Raw genomic sequence first — 26,183 nt, forward strand, 5'->3', positions numbered from 1 at the left:
AATTACCAATTATTATTTTCTGTTTTATGCACTGAAATTATTAACTTCACATTCTGCCATGTTAGATTGTGTCGACCAGTTTCTTGCCCAAAGGTGGTCCAAATTCCCGTGAAGCTTTCGACTCCCTACTTTCCATCTCATTCTAAGTGCGGTTTAGCACCAAATCTTCCAAACGTATAAATGGTAAATAGTTGGGGCACCAAGTACCAATTACCGCAGTACCCCACTAATCACAGCCTGCCAATTGGAGAACATTAAATAATTGATCTCATTAAATGCTTCAGTAAGCTTAGGGTATACACCTACACCAAATGCACATGTAATCAAAGCAAATATATAACACTAGAAATGTTCAACAGGTGAAACAGCATCCACAGCGAGAGGCATCAGTGTGTTTCAGGTTCATTATCTTTCAACAGAATTGTGACGACAAAGTTAAGAATGGGACAGAAAAACAGCAGGGAGCAGAGTTGAGAACAAGGGCAGGTTTCTAATAGGCGAGAAGACAATAAATTAAATAACAATAGAGGGTGATAACGCAACCTAACAAAATCCAAGAATCTAAAACTGCAAAATTGTAAATGATCTTTTAATCAATTTCAAGATTACATCACATGCAACTATTGGATTTTATCATTAACAAGGAAGACACCACATTAAAATGATATATAAATAAAGCAGCAAGATCAATCACTGCAGTGCAGGGAATCTTTTTCACCAAATGAAAATACATTTTAATTGAGTTCAGAGTCTAGATTTTCCAATCAGTTATTTTAATACCAGCAGGAACATTTAAAATAAATGTTCTGCTTAACAAGGCACGTAAATGGGATACTCCCACCAATATAATAATGCCAATCAGAAGAGCTAGTTTCAAGAGCCACACTTCAAAGTAAGTATTAAAAAGGGCATTCTGACCTCCACCTGAAAGAAAACCAACACACAATCATTCAGGTACCTGACTTAACAAGACAAGTGAGAATGTCAGGTTCAAGCAATGTATATTTGCAATTTAAGAGCATAATAGTATATTGTATTTTTAATGTTGTAGGGGTCATAAACACACTCACCCCACCCCATTGCTATCAACCATCAATAGCAGTTTTAGGCAGCTTTGATGGGTGATAATAATTGTCAGAGTCTAAAAGAGGTTCATACAGAACAGAATCGCACATATGCACCTGCATGTCCAATTGTGCTTGCGTGTGTATTTTGTACAGTTTTCCAAAATATGTCAATTGCCTTGCCATTTCTCCATGGCCTTGATGATTTTTCTTTTCAACTGATTATTTAAATCTCTAACCAAAAAGTAATATTGAATCCAGTTCCATCTTCATTCCACACATAAGATTCTAAATTTTAGTAATCCACTGCATACTGAGAGTACCCTCATGTTGGCCATGGTTAACTCAGGGGAATTTGATGAATAAAACATTCACAAACAGCAGGCATGATCACCAATTGGAGAATCAGACACAAGAGACGGCCCCTCCAACAGTATTTCAGTGTGCTTTTCAGCTCCACATTAATTCACCATCATAATTTATCTGGAGTTTTTGAAGTCATATATGCATCATTCTCTTAAACAGAGGAAATGTGTGGCTTTTTTTTTGCCAGAGCTTTCTCGTGAGATAGTAATTGACTTCAGGAAGCGAAGTGGTACACATACCCCAGTTTGCGTTCACAGCGCCGAAGTAGAAATGGTTGAAAACGTCAAATTCCTTGGAGTAAATATCACCAACAACTTCTCCTGGACCACCCACATTGAATCAACGACCAAGAAAGCACACCAACGCCTCTACTTCCTTAGAAGCCTTCGGAAGTTCGGCATCCCCCCCAACAACTCTCACCAACTTCTACACTTGTGCTGTAGAAAGCATTTTATCAGGATGCATCAACAGCTTGGTTTGGGAACAGTTCTATCCAAGACTGCAAGAGATTGTAGCAAACTGTGGACGCAGCCTAGGCCATTACACAAAAAAACCTTCCTTTCATCGACTCCATTTATACCTCACATAGAAACATAGAAAATAGGTGCAGGAGTAGGCCATTCGGCCCTTCGAGCCTGCACCGCCATTCAATATGATCATGGCTGATCATCCAACTCAGTATCCTGTACCTGCCTTCTCTCCATACCCCCTGATCCCTTTAGCCACAAGGGCCACATCTAACTCCCTCTTAAATATAGCCAATGAACTGGCCTCAACTACCTTCTGTGGCAGAGAATTCCACAGATTCACCACTCTCTGTGTGAAAAATGTTTTTCTCATCTCGGTCTTAAAAGACTTCCCTCTTATCCTTAAACTGTGACCCCTTGTTCTGGACTTCCCAACATCGGGAACAATCTTCCTGCATCTAGCCTGTCCAACCCCTTAAGAATTTTGTACGTTTCTATAAGATCCCCCCTCAATCTTCTAAATTCTAGCGAGTACAAGCCGAGTCTATCCAGTCTTTCTTCATATGAAAGTCCTGCCATCCCAGGAATCAGCCTGGTGAACCTTCTCTGTACTCCCTCTATGGCAAGAATGTCTTTCCTCAGATTAGGAGGCCAAAACTGTACGCAATACTCCAAGTGTGGTCTCACCAAGGCCCTGTACAACTGCAGTAGAACCTCCCTGCTCCTATACTCAAATCCTTTTGCTATGAATGCTAACATACCATTTGCTTTCTTCACTGCCTGCTGCACCTGCTTGCCTACTTTCAATGATTGGTGTACTATGAAACTCAGGTCTCGTTGCATCTCCCCTTTTCCGAATCGGCCACCATTCAGATAATAGTCTACTTTCCTGTTTTTGCCACCAAAGTGGATAACCTCACATTTATCCACATTATACTGCATCTGCCATGCATTTGCCCACTCACCCAGTCTATCCAAGTACCTTGCAGCCTCCTAGCATCCTCCTCACAGCTAACACTGCCCCCCAGCTTCGTGTCATCCGCAAACTTGGAGATGTTGCATTCCAATTCCTTTGTCCAAATCATTAATATATATTGTAAATATCTGGGGTCCCAGCACTGAGCCTTGCGGTACCCCACTAGTCACTGCCTGCCATTCTGAAAAGGACCCGTTTACTCCTACTCTTTGCTTCCTGTCTGCCAGCCAGTTCTCTATCCACATCAATACTGAACCCCCAATACCGTTGTGCTTTAAGTTTGTATACTAATCTCTTATGTGGGACCTTGTCGAAAGCCTTCTGAAAGTCCAGATATAATACATCCACTGGTTCTCCTTTATCCACTCTACTAGTTACATCCTCAAAAAATTCTATAAGATTCGTCAGACATGATTTACCTTTCATAAATCCATGCTGACTTTGTCCAATGATTTCACCACTTTCCAAATGTGCTGCTATCCCATCTTTAATAACTGACTCTAGCAGTTTCCCCACTACCGATGTTAGACTAACTGGTCTGTAATTCCCCGTTTTCTCTCTCCCTCCCTTTTTAAAAAGTGGGATTACATTAGCTACCCTCCAATCCTCAGGAACTACTCCAGAATCTAAAGAGTTTTGAAAAATTATCACTAATGCATCCACTATTTCTGCGGCTACTTCCTTAAGTACTCTGGGATGCAGCCTATCTGGCCCTGGGGATTTATCGGCCTTTAATCCATTCAATTTACCTAACACCACTTGCCGGCTAACCTGGATTTCACTCAATTCCTCCATCTCATTTGACCCCCGGTCCCTGCTATTTCCGGCAGATTCTTTATGTCTTCCTTAGTGAAGACAGAACCAAAGTAGTTATTCAATTGGTCTGCCATGTCTTTGTTCCCCATGATCAATTCACCAGTTTCTGACTGCAATGGACCTACATTTGTTTTAACTAATCTTTTTCTCTTCACATATCTATAAAAACTTTAGCAGTCAGTTTTTATGTTCCCTGCCAGTTTTCTTTCATAATCTATTTTCCCTTTCCTAATTAAGCCCTTTGTCCTCCTCTGCTGGACTCTGAATTTCTCCCAGTCCTCTGGTAGGCTGCTTTTTCTGGCTAATTTGTATGCTTCATCTTTTGCTTTGATACTATCCCTGATTTCCCTTGTTATCCATGGATGCACTACCTTCCCTGATTTATTCTTTTGCCAAACTGGGATGAACAATTGTTGTAGTTCATCCATGCAGTCTTTAAATGCCTTCCATTGCATATCCACTGTCAACCCTTTAAGAATCAATTGCCAGTCTATCTTGGCCAATTCACGTCTCATACCCTCAAAGTCACCTTTCTTTAAGTTCAGGACCCTTGATTCTGAATTAACAATGTCACTCTCCAACCTAATGAAGAACTCAACCATATTATGGTCACTCTTGCCCAAGGGGCCACGCACAACAAGACTGCTAACTAACCCTTCCTCGTTACTCAATACCCAGTCTAGAATAGCCTGCTCTCTCTTTGGTTCCTCTAAATGTTGGTTTAGAAAGCTATCCAAGAAATCCTCTTCCTCAGCACCCTTGCCAATTTGATTCACCCAATCTATATGTAGATTGAAGTCACCCATTATAACTGTTTTACCTTTGTTGCACGCATTTCTAATTTCCTGTTTGATGCCATCCCCAACTTCACTACTACTATTAGGTGGCCTGTACACAACTCCCACTAGCGTTTTCTGCCCCTTAGTGTTTCGCAGCTCTACCCATATCGATTCCACATCCTCCAAGCTAATGTCCTTCCTTTCTATTGCGTTAATCTCCTCTCTAACCAGCAACGCTACCACACCTCCTTTTCCTTTCTGACTATCCCTCCTGAATATTGAATATCCCTGGATGTTCAGCTCCCAGCCTTGGTCACCCTGGAGCCATGTCTCCATGATCCCAACTATATCATAGTCATTAATAGCTATCTGCACATTCAACTCATCCACCTTATTACGAATGCTCCTTGCATTGAGACACAAAGCCTTCAGGCTTGTTTTTAAAAACACTCTTACCCCTTATACAATTATGTTGAAAAATGGCCCTTTTTGATTTTTGCCCTGGATTTGTCTGCCTGCCACTTTTACTTTTCACCTTGCTACCTATTGCTTCTACCCTCATTTTATACCCCTCTGTCTCTCCACTCACACATTTAAGAAACTCTTTCCCTTTAACTCCATCCTCGACTATCCCATTTGACACCCCACCCCCCTTATTCAGTTTAAAACCACCCGTGAAGCAGTGGCAAACATGCCTGCCAGAATGCTGGTCCCCCACCTGTTAAGATGCAATCCGTCCCTTTTGTACTGTTCCCCCTTACCCCAAAACAGATCCCAGTGATCTAAGAATCTAAATCCCTGCCCCGTGCACCAGTTCCTCAGCCACACATTCAGGTCCCGTATCTCCCTGTTCCTGCTCTCGCCAGCACGAGGAACTGGAAGCAAACCGGAGATAACAACCCTGGAGGTCCTGCTTTTCAGCATTTTTCCGAAAGTCACGCTGCAGAATATTCATCCCCTTCTTTCCGACATCGTTTGTGCCGACATGCACTACCACTGTTCACCTTCGCCCTTGAGGATTTTCTGCACTCTGTCCGTGACATCCTGGATCCTGGCACCAGGAAGGCACCACACCATCCTCGAATCCCGTCTGTTGCCGCAGAAACCCCAGTCTGTACCTCTCACAATGGAGTCTCCCACTACAAAACTCACGCTGCCTAGGCAAGGCCAGCAGCATAATCAAGGATGAGTCGCACCCTGCCACTCCCTCTTCTCCTCCTCCCCCCCCCCCCCATTAGCCAAAAGGTATATAGAAATGTGAAAACGCACACCTTCATTTTCAGCGACAGTTTATACCCAGCTGTTATCAGGCAACTGAACCATCCTACACAAATAGAGAGCAGTCCAGAACTACAACCAAACCCATCGGTGACCTTCGGACTATTTTTGATCGGGCTTTACTGGTTTTATCTTGCACTAAACGTTATTCCCTTATCATGCATCTATACACTGTGAATGGCTCAATTGTAAGCATGTATGATCTTTCCGCTGACTGGTTAGCACACAACAAAAACTTTTCACTGTACCTCGGTACACATGACAATAAATTAAACTGATGTTCAGTTCAGCCAGGTAGATAATGCTCTCCCCCTCCAACTGTTTTCTCCTATGAACCTCTCCGACAGCCCAAAATCTCCATTAAAAGAACAGAGCTATAGGGGAAAGAAATGAACCATATTACTGCTCAGCGCATCTAATCAAATGAAGTTTGAGTGGACCACAGGGTGCTTCCAATGCAGAAAGATAAAATCAGGTTAAAGAAAACACTGCAGCATGGAAGTCTAATGTTTCAGAACACTGCAGATATTTCCAAGAGGTACTTTAAACATAATCTGTAAAACAGTTGCCACATTTACTCATCACTGTTAACATAACAGCCATTTTTTAACATCTGAAATACTAAGTGAAACAATCGTCTGCACTCAACAGTATCTACATGATAGTGGACGCATGCTGCTTATTGTCTCACACACCATTTGATGACCGACTAAATTAGATGTGACTCCTTGTACACTGCACAGTATAGTAGACAATTGTTAATATTTTAAATTAGCATTGCACTGCTCCACATATTCAAAGCAACAAAAACAACGCAATTTCGGAAATGTTAATACTTTCAAATTGTAGATCTGTGACTTTACTAAAATACGATCTTTTTGAATGATGAATTACAAGGCAACATCTTTCACTCAGGGCCATTCAAAATCATTACAAAAGTCAATGTAATGTCTATTTTGGGGAAACAGAGTATCACTTTGGGAGGTAGAAACTCAGTGGGTGAGGCAGCATCTATGGAGCGAAGGAATAGGTGAGTTTTCAGGTCGAGACCTTTCTTCAGACTGATGATTTTTCCATTTTTCCAGCATCTGCAGTTCTTTCTTAAACATCTCTTTGGGGGTATCCGTGTCAGTTATCACATGAGGCAGAGGTAAAGGTCTTGTCATATAGCCTTTGGCCCACTGTTTTAATGACAGCCTCTGAAGAAATCCTTGTCAAATGTTGCCATTGCTTTAATGGCCACCGTGACAACCGTGAGACTGTATTCACTACTGAACTGCGTTGCCTATTTCCTTCGCTCCATAGATGCTGCTGCACCCGCTGAGTTTCTCCAGCATTTTTGTGTACCTTTGTTCATTAAGGCTGGTCAATTCTGGAAACTTCAAACCAGTGGTCAGGATAATTTCAATCTATTTCCTATTTAGTATTATTTGAGGTCCATGGACCCACAACATAAAATGGGATCCCCCAAATCACAAGAGCAAATTTGAATTATTTATTAAAAGAAATGTCCAGTGAATAAAGTTCCCACTATGGCTGTATTGTAGATAATCCATACAGTGTCACTCCCCGTTGGATTGCAACCTTGTCGTGGTCGGGGGGCTTGTGTGTCTCAGTGACCCCTAGAGCTATGCCAGCGGGAGATTCGTCTCCTAGTTAGGGTCTCCCATGCTGGACAGGTCGAAGGTTAGAGACGTGACGAAGAGCGATCCACTGGTCCTCCAGGTTGGAGGTTGAGCACAGGGCTAACAACCCCGTCTCGTAAAACAAATATGTTACGGAAACAGCAACTGAAGGAATCAACACTGAGTGGAGGACCTTCGTTGCTGCCCTGCATGCCAGAAGGCATAATAGGCAGTAAGTAAGGAAGTAACACAGTGCCACATATAGAACACCAATCATCATTTCTAAAGGTGCTGCATATTTTTACCCTCTTATTTTGCAGATCTATTCAAATATCAATTTTCAAAAGGCCCAGGGAAATATACTGCACTGCAAAATTCTGAATAACTCAAATTATTGAACATGATTAAACTACTTTTACCATCATGAATGAGACATAATATCCTTTATATATAGCAAGCTATTCAGGCAATAAAAAAATGAAAGTAACAACAGTATGCTTGTGATTCAGAAAATGAGGATTCATCCACAGTGCAGAGATAAAACCAATGTTGGGAAGATGTAGGCCACATAAATAATTCACAGCTACATGATCTATTCCATACTGATAACACAACATCATTGCCAAGTAATTCCAGAGGGGTTCAAATGTAATTTTTTTTAACTTCTATCGCTTTAAATCACTTTCTAGAAAAATCAATAAGCTTTAAATGTTAAAATAGGATTTTTATCACCATAAGAATGAATTACACATTCCAAACTCTATTAATCCTAGGAGAACAGGGTGCTCCTCAAAGACTTAAATGTCGATGTAAAGATTTAATCAAATACTATTGGAGAAACATATTTTTCAATCCATTATCAGATGATGAATCACTATATAGAGGTTGCAGGACAGTCATTAATACTCTGGTAAATTACTAAAAAGAACCAAGTATTTCATAACATTCCATTGCTGAGCCATTTAAAAAGGGTATTATAAGGCATCAAAAATTTACGTCATATTGTTGACAAAGACTGTAGTTATTTAACTAAAATAATATCTGGAAAGGCCAAAGTATTTTCTTCTGACAATATATTTTGATGTGATGTAGAAATATTCTGGTGCAGGAGAAGTGATCGTTAATAAATAACCAGTTTAAAAACTTTCCATCTTCAATTTTTCAGACTTCAAACCAAGTTGCCTTTAATTAGTCACTGCTATCTTATTTCACCCGATTTGTAATTTTCAAAACCATGGTGTTCGTCCTTAATGGTTCTTTCTAACTAACAAAAGCAATTGAGTGATTTACTGAACAAATCTTCTCAAACAGAAGTGAAGTATTGGAGTGGCTTAGTTCATTCTAAGATGCAGCTCTATAGGACTTTGTTTAAGCCGCATTGGAGTATTATGGGCCTGTCTCCTTAGGCGATTTTTTCGGCGACTGTCATAGTCGTAACAGGTTGTCGAAAAACCGGCGACTGGACCCCCTTACGACAATGTCTACGACAAAGTCTACAACATCCTACCTCCTAGTCGACATCAAGCTACCGCCAACCGGCGACCATTAGGGTGTCCACCTACGACCACACCTACGTCCACCAAGGTAAGACTATTCAGTCGCCGGTACTTGACGCGGTTGACGTAGGTAACCGCCAATGGAATTCACCGAAGTCAGCACCGGCGACAACCTACGTCATCCTGCGACAGCACCTACGTCAGGCTACGATCGTTGGCGTCAAGCCCATTGAAGCCGACTGTCATCAAAAGTTTTGAACATTTCAAAATCCAGCGGCGACCAGAAAAAAGGTACGACTCTTTGGGCGACTGAGGAGACCATACAGGCGACACCCCGGCGACAGCCTAGTCGCCTGTAGTCGCCCTAAAAAATTGCCTAAGTGGGACAGGAGCATTACATGCAGCTCTGGTCGCCCCATTACAGGAAAGATGCGGAGGTTTTAGAGAGGGTGCAGGCTGGATAGCTACAGGTTGGATAGACTTAGATTGTTTTCTCTGGAATGTCAGAGGTTGAGGTGAGATTTGATAGAAGTATATGAAATTATGAGGGCATAGAGAGGGTACAATCAGAACTTTTTCCAGCACTGTCCAACACTAGAGGGCATAGCTATAAAGTGAGAGGAGGAAAAGTTCAATGTGAATGTGCGGGGCAAGGTTTTTTATACAGAGTGGTGGGGGCCTGAATTGCATTGCCAGGGGTAGCAGACACGACAGTGGCATTTAAGAGGCTTTTGGCTAGGCATATGGAAGTGCAGAGAATAGACAGATATGGATAATGTACAAGAAGGAACTGCAGATGCTGGTTTAAACCAAAGATAGACACAAAAATCTGGAGTAACTCAGCTGGACAGGCAGCATCACAGGAGAGCAGGAAATGGTGACATTTCTGGTTTCCAGCTCCACTCCAGGTATTGAATGCACATCTGAGATTTCAATACAATACTGAAGGTAGGCAACATCAAAGCTCTCCTTTCTTGGAAGGGACGTGAAACCAAAAGGACCTGAAACCCTGACTACCTGCACAGGAGAATAAAAGAACCTATGACATTGTAGAGGAAAAGACAGTAAAACAAAAAAATCCAAGCATCCTGGTCTAATTTGTTCTCAACAAACACCACAAACAGCAAGTTATCACAATTCCGATTATGCAACACTGCTCGATGCACACTGATTTTACATTTACTTTAAAAACAATGACAAACTTCCAAAGTGATGGATACTGAGTGTTCTATGGAAATGAAATGTTCTTCCTCTACAAAAAACATTGAGAGATAGCTAATTTCAGTGACAACAACAAAAATGCACTAAAATAGTGTCAAACATGGTGAAAATGACTCAAAATGGAGGTGTCTCTGAATCCATTTTGCAGTATTTATTCATCAATAAGCTGCACATACATTAAGGGCAGAATATCATTTTTTTTCTATGCAATGAAATAGAACACAGAATCTCATGGTTCACTTGGGGCATTTTAGGCATGCCAAGTAGAACTTTAAAAGAAAAATCCCAAATATTGGCACGGTGGCGCAGCAGTAGAGTTGCTGCCTCACAGCGCCAAAGACAGTGGCTTGATCCTGACTATGAGTGCTGACCTGCGTGGGATTTTTCGGGGAACTCCAGTTTCTTCCTACACTCCAAAGATGTACAGGTTTATAGGCCAATTGGCTTGGTAAATTTGTAAATTGGCCCTGGTGTGTGTTGGATAGTGCTAGTGTGTGGGGATCGCTGGTCATCGCGGACCAAGTCGGCCTGTTTCCACGCTGTATCTCTAAACTAAACTAAAGGTTGACATTTCACCATTTGAGTGGAAGAGAATATCAGTAGATAAATTGTATGACAGAAATAAATCAAACCAAAGGACCTACAGGAGCGATACTTAAATACTACAATTTAAAGTACCAGATTCGTTACTTGGGGAATATCAAGGATTGAAATAAAGCAAGAAACAAATCTTGATGCTCACTCTTCATACACAAGTTTTCAATGTGCTCCATGAACAAACTGGCAATGGGGTCAAATAGCAGGCAAGCATCAATGTAGGCTGCAGGACAAATAGTAACAGCAGGGTTAATTGGCAAATATATAAAGATTGATTTGTGGAAATAGGTCAACTGACCATTTCATGTGGAGTGGAGCCATTTTATTGAACTTAATTGCCTTACTGAGGTTTATGCTCGCTGTCAGTATAGCAAAGTTAAAAGGGCAATCTGCAATTAAACACAATTCTAAATTTAAATTAGATTTCCTCACCCTACCCACTAGATCTCTACTCTTCAAACCACAAAGTTCAATCTTTTGTTAAGATGGGTTTCTGCTGCCATGTGAAAAGGGCAAAGTCGAAGATTACAGTAATAATTTGTCTATTTCCCTCCATGGATGCCGCCTGACCACCGACTCCCTTCAAATTGTTTTTTGCTCAACACAATAATATAATTTTGCAACAGGAGCATCACAACTGTGCGCGACCACCAGCCAATGTCTTATACATGTGTAAGGCTGCATACAAGTACACACTTATGGCCGGGGACAGTAATATCACCGTTAAATCAACTTAGTTTGAGTGTAACAGATTTTACGCAGATCAATTTTCTGCAAGGATCCTCCATTCACTGCGTTTTTTCCAGAAATACACAACTTTCATCAGTAGAAGGTCCAGTAGGTTTTATTCCCCATGCTTGTTCAGTAGACTGTTTTTAAGTGTGTCTTATACCCATTGCACTTCAATGATGCTGATTGACAGTAACTCTTCAACCATTCTGGTATTTGCTATTGCACAGTTGATGTAAACCTACTGGAAAATATGCCACAAACAACATGCACATCTTCCTGAGCGCACCCAAAAAAATTTGACACCGAGGTATAGAGAGATATATTAGACCGGATGACCAAAATCACCAGCAGGATGATGAAGTGACTTTAAAATGTGTTTTTTTTTTTAATGTTCTTTCAGTATTTACAGAATAACGGTTATTTAAAATCCCAAATGCCATTGTTAGTTCATACTTTACTCAGATGGTTGTGCACTTGGTCATCAGTCAAAATGAAAGAATCTCTTTTACACCACACGTCTCATATGCAAATAGAAAATTCCAAGAAAAATTACATCATGCATGGACAATTTCACAAATTCTGGTCCTGAAATATCAATACTGACATTTCAGAAAACTTCATTAGTCATGAAGTAGTAAACAAGGCTTTGAATCAATTCTCGCTCCATCTTTCAGCTGTTTACTTAATATTATGGCTGAAATTTATGTCAATTAAAAACTGCAAAATAAAACTGATGCAAGATCCCAGTAGTTCTGTCATGAATCAACCAAAAAGTCAGCGATGATCTTGTCCTTCGAATCCTATCAGGCATTACCCTTTGTCATTTTTATCCTGCTGCATTTCATTATTTTCTTTCACTGCTGTACCCGAGCCACCTCTTTGATTTTCAGCTTGCTCACTTACTATTTACAACTTCGCCTTTCCGAGTTCAAGAACTGAATTAACACAGTAATCTTCTCCATACCTTTCGACAAGACATTCAAAACTCTGCTTTCTCTTTCACAATAGGTAACATTTTGCTATTGTAATGGCTTTGTTACATTTTCTAAGCTATCCAAAAAAAATACTGTCTCTGTGATTCCACCTTTCAAAACTCTACAATAATTCCGACCCAAAACGTTATCTATTCTTTTTCTCCAGAGTTGCGGAGCTCGGAAAAGCGGTCTCCCACCAGGGACCTGCGAGCTCCCGATGTTCCCGTCCACTGGGTCTGCGGCAGGTGCCTCCGAACTCCAAAGGTCGGTTCGCAGCCGCACGCCACCACAGCTCTTCCCGCTCCGAAGTTGGCCAGCTCCGCGATGTCAGTTCCGCAGGCTTTGCAACTGGAACCCTCAGGTTAGTCCCGGCCGGAGGTCGCCGCCGGCTCCACGATGTTAGGCCCAACGACATCCGAGACCCGACAGGGAATAGTCGGGTCCCCGCACAGGGAAGAGATTTAACGGTTTTTGTGTCTATCTTTGATATAAAACAGCATCTGCAGTTCCTTCCTACACATTTCCTCTGCAACAATTATGGCAACTCCAAAACAAATAATTTCTCAAGGACAATATTAATCCCATTTCTAAAATCGCCCTTTAGGTAGCTCTGACTAGATTGAGATATTGAAAATGCTAGCTATAGAGTCAGTCTTACAGCACAGAAACAGGCCCGACGGCCCAGTGTCCATGCCAACCAAATGCCCCACCTATGCTAGTCCCACCTGCCTTGTTTGGGCAATCTCTCTCCAAACCTTTCTCATCCATGTACATGTTTAAATGTCTTTCATATGCAGTTATTCCATTAAGTTATGCATTTTGAACTGGCCAACTTCATTCCATTTTATTAACTAACCTCCAATTGGTACATGAAACGTTTCGTTCATTCCTAGATACAAGAATGGCATATTCAATATCTAATACTTTTTCACCATCACTGAGCTAAATTAAGCAGTAGGCATTTCAATTAAATAATATTTTAACTGAGGAAATTAAAGCAGTGGAATTTTCTAATTTTCTCAGCTTTTCTCTACAGATGAGGTATTGCGGGCAAACCCATAGACATTGGCTATATAGACTTCAGCAAGGCCTTTGATAAGGTTTTGCATGGTCGCTGCTCTGGAAAGTTAGATCACATGGGATCCAGGGAGAGCAAGCTAGCTGGATGCATAATTGGCTTCATGGAAGGAAGCAGAGGGTGTGGTGGAAGGCTGGTTGGCTGAATGTAGGTCTGTGACTGGTGGTATACACCTCAGGGATCGGTGCTAGGCCCTTTGCTGTTTGTGGTTATTAGTACTGATTTGGATGAGAATTTACAAGACATGATTAACAAGTCTGCAGATGAGTTTTAAATAGGTGATATCATAGACAGTGAAGATGATTATCAATAATTACAGCAGGATCCTGATCAGCTGATCAAGTAGGCCATGGAACTGTGAATCGAGTTTAAGGCAAGTAAGTTGCATTTTGAGAAGTCAAATCAGGGCAGGACAAGACCCTGGCAATATTGTAGAGTAAAGGGATCTTGGAGTACAGGAATACAGTTCCCTAAAAGAGGTGTCACAGGTGGATAGGGTGGCAAAGAAGCCTTGGTACATGGATCTTCATCAGTCAGAGTATTGACTGTAGACGCTGGGTCGTTTTGTTACATTTGTACAAGACACTGGTGAGGCTGCCTTTGAAGCATAGCGTTGAGTTTTGGTAACCCTACTAGAGAAAGAGTGACTATCTACATCCAACTCAATTTTGTTCAACTCTTTGGTAGCACACAGTTTTTTCCACTATTTATTGGTACACATGACAAAAATTAAACCAATGCCAATAAATATAGTTTGCAGTTAATAAGATATTTAGACAAAACACAAAATAACTGGTTAGAATCATGTTGAACTTTCTTCTACAGGGTGGTTGAGGTCAACAACATAGATCCATTTAAGAGGAAGCTGGAAAATACACAAAGAAATAAGGAATAAAATGATATGTTTGTATGGTGAGAAGTTTGTGGAATAATGATCATAATTTAAAGCAGTTCAGAGCACCTGGGATTTGTGCTATGAATACAATATACAGTAAATATCAAAATTTTCAGATAGCATGGGGCCTTGCAACTTTGACTGGTTCAATGAAACCTGTACAATTGCCCACTCTCCAATGTAGCAAATAAACACTGCACGGGCAGGTCAAGGAACCCAGGGGAAGAAGCTTACTGCTCTTTGAGAACCTGGGATAGAAAGTGGAGGCACAAGCTCATCACAGTGCATACAGCCATCTCCTTGAGACAACACTTGCATTTGCAATTGATCAATTACTCTAAAAGGAAACTATGATCACAGTAACTTGCAGAAGACTGCAGCATTTAAAGCAACAGCCTGACTAGATGAATGATCCACTGGAAATGCAGGCGAGGCTTTGAAGTGGGGAACAACTCCCACGTGTGGAACGAAAAAGTCCATGGGATTGATAGTGTCACGGTACATTTCAGTCAGAGGTACCGGCAGTTTCTGAATATCCAGCATAAAGCAAATTACATGGGTCCTTTTGCAATAGAACCAGATGACAGTTCCAATCTCTACACATGAAAGAGTCGGTCAGATTACAAAATCGTCATCCAGAAATGGCGAAAGTAAAAGGCAAGCTATTATAGAGACATCCTGCCCTGGCAAACAAAGAATCTCTTGAAATGAGTTGCTGTACTCAACATAGAAGCACCGCATTACATAATTACATTTTTGATTATTTGTCGTCTCTCTAAGGTGGAAGAGGTTGATAGTGGCTGGGTATTTCCTCAGCATCCATCATCAGTAAAAGGCCTGCACATTAGATCCAGCAGTGACAGAGTTCTGTAAATAAAGAAACGCAGGGACCATTTGCTCCAACTTCAAAGAAAGAGCAGCAGTAAGCGAGGACATTTTAAATGTTGAGAGATCCAGTGAGGCTACACAGAAACCGCAGCTTTTGAACAATCCTGTCTCCAAATATCCCCACGTGGGAAAATAGAACTTGCTAGTTTACATTTTCCTATGTTTCATATCCAGTATTTTCTTAGATTGCAGCATATAAAATGGACCTCTCACATCACGAGTAATATTGGACTACAGGCAGTTAAAAATAGGTGGATACTGTCTAGACCAAATTACACTGCCACTTGAATGATTTCCCACCTACATCACTTGGATTATTTGCACATTAAAAGACAGAACCAACCCATGAAGTCAGATTTACTCTTTTTCAAAGCAATGTTTTTTTTTCCACTTCACAAGCCCAAGAAAATAACTGGTGACAAAAACAATCTTGACACCTTTGCCGTCTCCCACAATCGAACAGCCCGCGCAAAACGCTACAGTATCGCAGCAGAGGCAATGTTTTGTTTCATATCCCATAAGTTGCACAACTGTGAAATTAATATTATGGCAATTAATTGAAGCAAGCAGTGTATTAATCCCCTCCCCACCACACAATTTAGCATATTTTCACAATGTAGGCTCTTGAAAAAAATCCTTAAATTAACAATCAACAAATACAATTGGCTTCAGCAGGTTTTTTTTTTAAACTACAATATGGTTGTGGGCTTTGGTCTTCAGACTTCGTGCCTCTTGAAAGTATTTGTCACAGCTGAGAGAGGGTTTTCTATTTCTAAGCAAAGCCACCAGATGGAGTGCATTGCTGCTGGGGTGGGGTAGCCAAAACGGTCTACTTTGCTCTCCCACCTTAACTCCCCTTCTCCACAGTCCATCCGCCAGTTATTCTTCCCTCAGACAATGATGGAAAAGATTACTTTGATTATTGATGAACAGCCTACTCACCTTTTTGTAAGGGCGAATTAAAACTTACATTTTTTAAAATACCCCCAAAAAATTTGAGTGCTGAAAAAACTCCAGTAAATCGACAGACTACCCCATTTAAATACAGCTTTAATGACACAGATTTTCTTGTTGTTTATGAATATTTTCAGCAAGGTTCTACGTGCAAATAATATAAATGATGCCTGTAAAGGGATCAAATTATTTAACTATCATTGAATAACACTTGCTGAGTATATCCTAGGATGGTTAAAAAATACCTGGCACAAAATATAAATTAGCATGCAAAGTTTTGCATATTCTTTAGTTTTAAACTGCTAGTATTATTCTGATTATCAAAAAAAATTAAACCACTAATATTAGCATTTGGTTTAAAAATACTAAAACATTATATTTCATCTTGGTTGTAGTGTTTAGCATAAACACTGCCACCGCATTGCACTACACTATTTTTCAATTAAAAAGGTCCAGATGTTCATGAAGCTCCAGTAGGCACAGACACTTACGAGAAATGCTTTATCTGCATTGCAATAATCACTACTACATCAGTTCTAGGCTGTATTACCATATTCATGATTTTTCAACCTATTATTCTACCCCACCTCCTAACACACCAGTTAATTATACAGTATAGCAAACAAACGATCTACTTTGATTGCTGTAGTGCATTTTGGGTTCGATGAAGACTTATTTTTCTAACAGGTCAGAGATGCAAAATGAGAGGACTGATGCTATAATGACTAATATTTGACACATGTCAGGTACTTGAGGTATTTTCACTTTGCAGCATCTTTATACTAAACGGTTTGCCTGTACATTTTGTGGAATAGAGTGTTTTATGAATTGTAAATTTTCAATATTTTATAAAACGCACCATTTTAAAACCAATGTATTACATCTCACTATTGTCTATTACGTACATGGCAAACTAATAGAAATTTTTAAATATGGGTATCATAGCTTTGCAGTGGTAATTAAATAAATAGCCACTGTTTCACAAATCATTCCCTTAATTAGTTTTAAAAAGACACATCACATACTCTGGCTTTAAAACCATCTGAAACTCACAGAAGGAAGTGAATGTTACCGCAACAAATCTGTGCTGCTCCATCCCCATCGTCAATAGGCAGCCACAGTTCCCTATAATACCATGCAGCCCCGAGGCTCTCTCACAGTTTTCACAGGTGCTGGAATCAGCTGGAATTCAACTCCAGCTGCTCAGAGAAGATGTTCGATTTAATTATTCTCCGCTTTCCCAAAGGAAAACGAGAAAATGAAGGGAACAAAAGAGCACAAGAACACAGCCGAAATCCAAGACTGTCTGCAAATATCCTTGACTAAGATTGTGACAACAATGATGTCTAATATATAGAACTGGGTTGAATTACATAAACAGAGGGATTTTAGCCTCAAAGAAGAGAGCATTCCCAGACATTCCAATTACAGGTAGTAAGATTTAATGCCCATTTCTCATTTCCTTTGTATAATTTTCAACACAGAATGACTTATGTGTAACGCACTTGAATTATGTTTGAACAACCTAATATTCTAGTCTATTATTATAAAAGTTAGAAGTATGCCCATAGCAAACAATTCACGGTTTTTCCTTGTGAGACAATGTTTTTTTTAGCCAGTAGGCCACTTTAGGATTTATTGTGTATTAAAATATTTAATGTTGAAACAGAATCAGAAGGCAAAAGCTCAACTATCACAGCAGCAATAGGGCTTAGTATTAGTGACCACAACTGGACATCAAATGCGTAGAGGCTAAGAGGAGAAACCTCACAAACATTCAGAATCTTCGAAAACCGAGAGTTTTCATCCTCCTGTCTGTAATGAGATCGAACCCCTCGAGTCCGTTGCAGCCTCATTACACTCGGAGCCATCTGCTATTTGCTACCTTACAAAGCTTGCATCTAATTTTAGGCTTTCTGATAAGTTGTAATATAGAGACAATAACGCAAATTGTTCATTACAGCCATGGGTCTTCAGTTCATCCTGCTTTTCAACATTACATCCTCAATGAAGATAATAAGTCAATAATTTGTCAGTTCCCAAACATCCACTGTTAATAGTGTATTAAAATAATCAGTAAAATAAAGTAGATACTAAATTGGATGAAATGATTCTAGGAGGACAGAACTCAACAGCACATGGTAAAGGTGGAGATTTCACATCATGAAGATTGATGTGTCAGAATTCCACCATTGATTGAACAGAATGCTGGTACCTCTGCAACGAGTGCCCAGGAGCATAATCTCCTGGCATTGTAATACAACTACTACTTTCTGTAACTATTGGGCACTTACAATTGGAAAAGTTTAAAGTTGCACCACATCATGCAATTCACTCAGTTTAACAATTTTCTCTTGAAACCGGACAAAAAAAAATTAAATCAAGCAGCCTTTAAAATAATTTTAATTTCTGATAGCAATTATTATGGCATAACTACAAAAATGATTTAGACCGTTAATAAAAATCTATCCTCTACACAGAAATAATCCTTGGAGTATTCTATGTAGAAGTTGCACCAGAGAAATAGCAATGCCCAAAGATTTACAACCTCTCCAGTCAAGAAATCTTTCCTCATCTCAAGGCCTGAAAAATAATACTTTAAAGCCACAGATCAAAAATAATGTATTCTTTTTTTCGGGGTAAATCTGCATTAAGGCATAATGAAGCACAATTTTCAAAGAGATCATTTTGGCTGACATTTGAAATACATAGCCTGCATAAAACGAGAAAATTAGTTAAAGGATGATTTTTATTTAAGAATTTTAAATTAAGCTCCAAACAATGTTGGAACCCATGGAACCCATTGTTCATACATGCATTAATGGTGGCTCCAAAAGAACAGACAATAGCTGCGGTCAAGTCAAGCAGAGAACTCAATACGCAGAGACTGCAGCTTAATTCATTTAGTGCAGACAATAATTCAATAGTGCAGATAAGTCTGAAGAAGGGTCTCGACCCGAAACGTCACCTACTACTTTTCTCCATAGATGCTGCCTCACCCGCTGAGTTTCTCCAGCATTTTTTGTCTACTTTAGATTTTTCCAGCATCTGCAGTTCCTTCTTAAACACTGCAGCTTAATTCACTCATTTAAGTTAAGAATGGAGGGGTTTTTTTTAAGGGGAAAAATTGTGGTAATTTTCCCATCACTACTTTTCCGTGACTCTTCCCTAAGGAAATTCCCATCTGCTGCGTCCACCAATCCTGCAACAGAACGTGATCTTATTTCAAACAGCTGGATGCCGAGTTTCCTTGCATATATACATCTTCTCTGAAATGTCCCGGAATTCCTCCTGCTCATCATTGTAACCAATTAGAAAAAAGTGAAAGCCCTTAACCCGAGACAAAATAGCCCACTAAATATAAAAATACAGAACCATTGGACCAGACAAACTTTGTTCACGCAGAATTCACATTTTTATACCATTGTAAATCAGCACAATCATACACCTGTCAGATAGCCATAAAACAATCATGAACATGAATAAATGTATAATACTCTCTTCAATACTTCAAATGCAAAATAAGCAGATTGAAAGTTCCATGATTACATTGACCATTTTAGTAATAAGCTAGATCAATACAGAAGTTGCAGATTCTATGCTCGATTTCAGCTAGAACCACAACATTTGACCAAAGCTCAGTGACCTAAATATTTATTAACTGTGTGCAGAAATTTAAACAATGATGAATCTCAAGCTCAATTCTCAACAGTCACCATCAAAGGCCAAGCTTTTGAGAATTACTTTCTCTCCAAAAAAAAATAATAATCAACAATCGGCAATGTCAGGAAATGAAAGCGAAGGCACCAACCTAGGCAGGAAAAATTGGAAGGCAAAGAAATAACTTTTGCAGCTGTAAAAAAGTAACATCAGCAATGAGTTTCTTATCAAGGCATTAAAGCTTTTCTCCAAACTAAATCAACCAAATTAAACCATGGCTCAGGTTTTAATCTCTGCAGTGCAGACAAGTCAATAGTGTAAGCAGAAGCAAAAATCAGTAAGAGTTTCATTTCTGAAAGTAGACCAGTGATCTTAGGAATGGCACAACGGCACCGCAGGTGGAGCTGCTTCCACACAATAACAAAGACCCGGGTTCGATCCTGACCTCAGGTGCTGTCTGTAGTGTTTGCAGGTTCTCCGTGACTGCGTGGGTTCCCTCCGGCTGTTCTTGTTTCTTCCCATATCCCAGAGATGTGCGGCTTTGTAGGTCAGTGGCGGCGCCTAACGGCAGCGGCTCGACTACAGTCGTCTGTCTTTTTTTATTTTTGTCTTGTTAAATGTATGTCTTTGAGTCAGTTTTTATTATTTTTTTAGCTGTGTATATGTGGGGGGTGGTGGGGGGGCTGTGGGGGAAACCGTTAAATCTCTTCCCTGTGCGGGGACCCGACTATTCCCTGTCGGGTCTCGGATGTCGTTGGGCCTAACATCGTGGAGCCGGCGGCGACCTCCGGCCGGGACTAACCTGAGGGCTCCAGTTGCAGAGTCTGCGGAACTGACATCGCGGAGCTGGCCAACTTCGGAGCGGGAAGAGCTGTGGTGGCGTGCGGCTGCGACCCGACCTTTGGAGTTCGGAGGCACCGACCGCAGACCCGGTGGACGGGAACATCGGGAGCTCGCAGGTCCCTGGTGGGAGACCGCTTTTCCGAGCTCCGCAACAGCGACTTCTCCCGCTGGAATCGCTGGTTTAAGGACATGGAGCCGGGGCTTAACATCGCCCGGCGTGGCTTAAACGGCCTCAGGACTTACGATCGCCCGCCGGGGGGCTTTAACATCGGAGCCCCAGTTCGCCTCGACACTGCAGTTGGACTGCTGGACCGCGGGAGAAGGAACAAAGGGAAGAGATAAAGACTTTGCCTTCCATCACAGTGAGGAGATGTTGGAGACTCACTGTGATGGATGTTTATGTAAACTGTGTTAAGTGTGGGTCTTGGATTGTGTTTGTAATGTAAAAAACTGTAGAAATGGAATTTCGTTCAAACCTGAAAGAGGTTTGAATGACAATAAATAGCATTCTATTCTATTCTATTCTATTCTAATGTAGGGAATTGATGTGAAAGTGGAATAACATAAAACTAGTGCGAATGGGTAATGGATAGTCAATGTGGACTCGGCGGACTAAAGGAACCATTTCCACGTTGTATCTTTCAAATCAATCAAACTCCCTTGTACGGGCATTGATAAATGCCAGCCTTTGGCTGCAGCTCCCCTCGCACCTTCTACCTCCCCAACCCCACCGCACCGGTGAAGGTTTAGGTTCAACCGACCAATTAGCTGAAATTGTGCACATTTTCCAGCAAGGAGCGCAACTCAAATCATTTCCACAATGGGAAAAGAAAAACAAATATACACAAGATGCAAGATTTTTTTTCAATTCAGCCACAGCAATTTACATCCAACTGCCCTCAAGTGGCATCGAGTTGTATACCCGTATATAACGGGTTGTGCATCCCAGATAGTTTAGTTCGGCAAATCGCCCAATGCTGGAGTAACTCAGCAGGTCAGGCAGCATCTCGGGAAACCTTGAATACATGACGTTTCGGGTCTGGGCCAGAAGGGAATTGCCAAACATTCACTATATTGCAATTGCATCCTTAGATTTACTGCTTGTCATAGTATCCATTATTATATACAAGTATGAACTAAACTATACATTATAATTAACATTGGCAAATGCAGTATTTATCACTATAAAAAATTACTAATCAAATAAAATTGAGAAATGGTTTATTCTAGCATGCATGACAGCAAGCAGTTTATCCACTTGTTCCCTATTTTCTCCATGATGAACAATACTTGCTTTGCTCAAACATATCTCATTTGAAATCTTATTTATTGGAGGCTGCAATTCTCTGTTACACTTGGAAGATTACAAAAGGCATATAATCGCAATAACAAAAATAAAGGAGAATTCTCGTCTCCCACGAGTCAACTGTTTAATGTTGAAAGCCCTTGGCTTTATTTTGACTAGACCAAGTGCAGCCCCGTTGGGCCCATCCCCAAAGGCAATATTCCACCACACCCATAGCCCCCAATTGCGCAGGCGCTGCTGACGGGTTCCCATTGCGACGACAGAGATGCCCGTTGTGACGCGAGTCACGGTAACCCTCCCCAACTGCGCAGGCGCGGCCGGTAAGTGGGAGCGCATCTGCAATGTTTTTAAAGTTCAAAATGGCAATAACTTGTAAAATATAAGATCAATGTGAATGTATCCCACTCTCCCTCTTCAGTCCCCTATTTTCCTCCTCCATTATCTTCCCTCTCCCCACCAACCCCCCCCCCCCCTCCCTCTCCCCACCAACCCCCCCTCCCTCTCCTCGCCATCCCTCTTCCTACCCCTATCCTCCTCCATTCCCCCTCATCCCCAGCACCCCCCCTCCTCTTCCCCCTCCCTCTCCTCCTCCCCTCCCCCACCTATCCCTCCCTCTCCTTTCCCCTATCCTCAGTCATCACCTCCCCATCCCACCCCCCCACTCTCCCTCCTCACCTCCCCCACTGCCCTCCTCTCCCTCTATCCCCCACTACCCCCTCCTTTCCCCTATCCCCCCCTCCTCTCCCAGTCTCCCTCCTCACCTCCCTCACTTTCCCCTCCCTAGCCCCTCATCTCTCTCGATCCTCCTGCTCGCCCACACCTCACCTCCCCCAATCCCACCCACCCACAGTTAAAATCGCAATGTTTTTTTTAAAAAATGAAACCTCCCCCTATCCCACCCCCCACAATGAAAATCGTGATGGTTTTTTTAAATGAAATTCTCAATGAAAATATTAGCTAACTAGACCAAGTGGGACCCGTTCCCCCAATGCAATATTCCACCACTCACCCGTTCCCCCAACTCAATATTCCACCACTCACCCATAGCCCCCAACTGCGCAGGCGAGGCTCAATTCCCCTCATCCCCCAGTACTTCCTCCCCTCCTCTTCACCCTCCTTTCCTCTCTGCTCCTCCCCTCCCCCACTCTCTCCCTCACCTCAAGTCAATCCCTCCCTCCATAATCCCTCTCCCCTCCCTACTCTCCTTGACGTCATTGTGAGGTGGAAGCTGCTGTGTTTTTTAAAACGGTGTTTTGAGATCCCATTGTGATTTAATTGTGGGGTGGAGCACTGCTGACGGGCAGTTTATGTAAATTAGATCCCATTGTGATGTCATTGTGGTGTGGTACACTGAGGGGCAGACTTTAGGTGTTTTGTGTAAGTTTTAAACGTAAATAACTTGCAAAATATGGCATCAGTCTGAACAAAATGTATTTTTTTGTACATCACATGACAATGGTGAGTAAGGTGGGCCTTATTGTAGCTCTATTGGGTACCGTTTTTGCGCAGTTTCTGGTACAAACAAATATACAAAAAAATATACAAAAAAGATGAGAGTTTGAGTAATATAATAAAGATAGATAAACTAAACGGCCATTAAAGTATATTTTCCTGCATATAGATAAAAGTTGCATTCTCACATCTACAATGTTATTGATATTGGCAGCTGAAGTATTTTTGGTCAAGAATATTTGACAGAAAAACTAATTTACTACATAGAACAGCACAGGCCCTTCAGCCCACAATATCTGGGTCAAACATGTTGCCAAGATAAACTACTCTCATCGACCAGCATGTGATCCATATTCCTGCTTATCCACGTGCCCATCTAAAAGGCTCAAACATCATTGTAATTCTCTCCACCACTATCCCTGGCAGCATGTTCCAGGTACCCACCATTCTGTGTGAGAAAAAAAACTTGCCCTGCACATCATATGAGAAAATGTAAGCTTCACAATGGTTCATCATTTGTACCCATAGGCACAAGAAAGGTTAAATATTTATTTCTTCGTGCAGCAATCCAATGCCACAAACAGCATTCATTCCCAGAAAACAGAATCCAATGCATTTGGCCTTCATTGTCATTAAACACAGCAAGACTGCAAGAGTGTGAACCGAATATTCCCTCATCTGTTAGCTTAGTAGATATTTAAAAACTCACCTCATTCTGATTTAGCTACCAGCTTGGATATTATACATCAGCAAGTTTAATTGTTTTTCTATGAGCCATTCAGTCACATTTTGTTAATCCAAATAAAACAGAATTGTGGTTAATGATACATCCACTAACCTAAGACGGCAGGATCTCTGGTTCAGTTCATGAAAATTAACTTCAAGAGTAACGGGACCAAACAATCCATTCTTGATCTTTACTGTAACATGCTACAAATTATTAGAAATCATGAACAAATATATATTTTTAAATTGTGCAGTAAGTACCTTCTGCTCAAAAATGCACAAAAGGACAGAATCTAAGCTTTGGGTTAGTTTAGACACAGCATAGAAACTGGCCAATCTGCTCATGCCAACCATTGATCACCTGTTCACACTAGTTCTATGTCGCTTTCTCATCAACCCCATGTACATTCTGAGCAATTTACAAAGGATCATTAATCTAACAAATCTGCGTGGTTTGGGGGTGGGAAGAAACCAGAACACCTGGAGGAAACCCATGTATTCTCCTCTCTCCAAAGACTTCCTAAAGAGCTTTATAACGATGCACAATAATTTTAATATATTCTTCAGGAAACTGGAAAAAATAGTAAAACAGATTTACATAGCCATATTTTGCCATTTGGTCTTGAGGGTTCAAATGTAAATTGCTTCAAATGTATGCCAGATGGAAAGGTTATACAATGGGAAGTGTTTTGCATTTATCACAGTTGGTAGATGCAACAGCATACATAAAAATGGATCTTGAAATCTCCAAGAGTAACTATGAACAAAAATTGGGCAGTGCTGAGAGGAGGAATGTGAAGCTCATGTTTGCCTCCAATACTTCAGAATATACTAGGCGATTTATAATACTAACAGTCAACCACAGTGTTGATATTGATTTTAACAGGACCTAATTCACCTTTAATATTTCACAGTAATCAATTTGCTGTCATGAACACTCAAGAGAAATAACATTCGGTCCAAGTCATCACAATCCGAATGTATTGGTAGTGTAATGAATAGAAAGCTTGTATAAAAAAAAAATATATATACATATAGGGTGATTTCACGAAAGGTCACTGGAGCGTAAATCCCCACTCACGTGACCGAAAATTTTAACTGGGGGACAAGCGTCACTTCCGGTACATGTTAGTGAATGGGAAAACACGCACTTTCACACCCGTTAAAAACATCGAAAACGGCCAGTTTTTGAGCTGCAATTAACGGAGCCAGTCGGGGTGATCGTGAGGAACAGCTACCTAAATTTACAGTCCAAAAAAAAGATAGAAACTAAGGTAAATACAAGAGCGAGCTGAAGGTGTAAAAAAGGCGGAAGTGCTAGCGGACTTTTTTCTTGGAGATTTAAAGATCCAAAATATCGGGAATTATCGCGTTTGCTCGCTGCATTTCATCAAAAGTGGCATTATTGACTTTGTTATCTTTATTCATTTGTTATATGAAAAGTATTAAAAGTTAGAAACCCGTCAGTAAAATTGCAAAATCGCCCATGGTTCTCGGGTGGGTTTTAACATGCAAAATGAAAATGCTTCTGAAGCTCCATTTACCATTTAAATAATCGTAAACTCTCAATGCGTTTGGAAATCAATTTTACTGAGATGCAAGTTTACGATTATTTAAATGGTAAATGGAGCTTCAGAAGCGTATTCATTTTGCATGTTAAAACCCACCTGAGAACCATGGGCGATTTTGCAATTTTACTGACGGGTTTCTAACTTTTAATACTTTTCATATAACAAATGAATAAAGATAACAAAGTCAATAATGCCACTTTTGATGAAATGCAGCGAGCAAACGCGATAATTCCCGATATTATGGATCTTTAAATCTCCAAGAAAAAAGTCCGCTAGCACTTCCGCCTTTTTTACACCTTCAGCTCCCTCTTGTATTTACCTTAGTTTCTATCTTTTTTTTGGACTGTAAATTTAGGTAGCTGTTCCTCACGGTCACCCGGACCGGCTCACTTAATTGCAGCTCAAAACCTGGCCGTTTT

At 40.8% G+C, this 26,183-nt stretch overlaps 1 protein-coding gene across 5 annotated transcripts in view; it reads right to left on the reverse strand.

Moving 5' to 3' along the window:
* mapkap1 (MAPK associated protein 1) overlaps positions 1–26,183 on the reverse strand; it is a 244,695-nt gene that overhangs the window by 137,509 nt on the left and 81,003 nt on the right. The window lies entirely within an intron of this gene.

This window comes from Amblyraja radiata, chromosome 32 (assembly GCF_010909765.2).
Source record: "Amblyraja radiata isolate CabotCenter1 chromosome 32, sAmbRad1.1.pri, whole genome shotgun sequence".
Taxonomy (NCBI): Eukaryota; Metazoa; Chordata; class Chondrichthyes; order Rajiformes; family Rajidae; genus Amblyraja; species Amblyraja radiata.